A 1,281-nucleotide genomic window follows, 5' to 3' on the forward strand; every position below is an offset into this window, starting at 1 on the left:
GATCCCCTCCCCCCCCCACCTTCAACATCACCTCCCCCACCTTCAGCATCCCCTCCCTCCCCCACCTTGAACATCCCCTCCCTCCCCATCTTCAAGATCCCCTCCCTCCCCCACCTTCAACATCCCCTCCGTCCCCCACCTTCAACATCCCCTCCGTCCCCCACCTTCAACATCCCCTCCCTCCCCCACATTTAACATCCCCTCCCTCCCCCACCTTCAACATCCCCTCCCTCCCCCACCTTCAACATCCCCTCCCTCCCCCACCTTCAACATCCCCTCCCTCCCCCACCTTCAACATCCCCTCCCTCCCCCACCTTCAACATCCTCTCCCACCACCACCTTAAATGTCCACTCGCTCCCCACAGGCTGGTCGCAGTAACTCGCCAAGTGTTCTTCTACAGAACCTCCCTGACCCCCAGCCTCCACCACCTTGGTGGACAAGAGCAGCAGGTGCCTGCGAGCGCCACCACCTCCAAGTTCACCTCCAACTCACGCACCATCCCGACTTGGACATATATCGATGTTCCTTCTAACGAAAGAAAACATAAAATTGTTTTCCAGTAAAGATGGACACACATTGAGGACCAACGTTCAGACATAATCCTTCTGGATAACACCGAGTGGAAATCCGGAAAAATGGAGTTCGATTTCTACAGGCAGAGGAGGAGATGATGTCCATCACAAAAAAACATTCAAATTAGTCGTATAGGGCAGACACTGTCCTTTCCCCCTCTGGGACTAGGTGGTGCAGTGGGTCAGACACTGTCCTTTCCCCCTCTGGGACTGGGTGGTGCGGTGGGTCAGACACTGTCCTTTCCCCCTCTGGGACTGGATGGTGCAGTGGGTCAGACACTGTCCTTTCCCCCTCTGGGACTGGACGGTGCAGTGGGTCAGACACTGTCCTTTCCCCCTCTGGGACTGGGTGGTGCAGTGGGTCAGGCACTGTCCTTTCCCCCTCTGGGACTGGGTGGTGCAGTAAGTCAGGAACTGTCCTTTCCCCCTCTGGGACTTGGTGGTGCAGTGGGTCAGACACTGTCCTGTCCCACTCTGGGACTTGATGGTGCAGTATGCAGACAGTGTCCATTCCCCCTCTGGGCCTGGATAGTGCAGTGGGTCAGACACTGTTCTTTCCCCCTCTGGGACTGGATGGTGCAATGGGTCAGACACTGTCCTATCACCCTCTGGGACTGGGTGGTGCAGTGGGTCAGACACTGTCCTTTCTTCCTCTGGGACTGGGTGGTGCACTGGGTCACTTTTCCCCCTCACCGCCCTCTGCAACTC

Source organism: Somniosus microcephalus, unplaced genomic scaffold (genome assembly GCF_052327205.1).
Source record: "Somniosus microcephalus isolate GS21.2 unplaced genomic scaffold, FLI_Smic_1.0 unresolved_chr1, whole genome shotgun sequence".
NCBI lineage: Eukaryota > Metazoa > Chordata > Chondrichthyes > Squaliformes > Somniosidae > Somniosus > Somniosus microcephalus.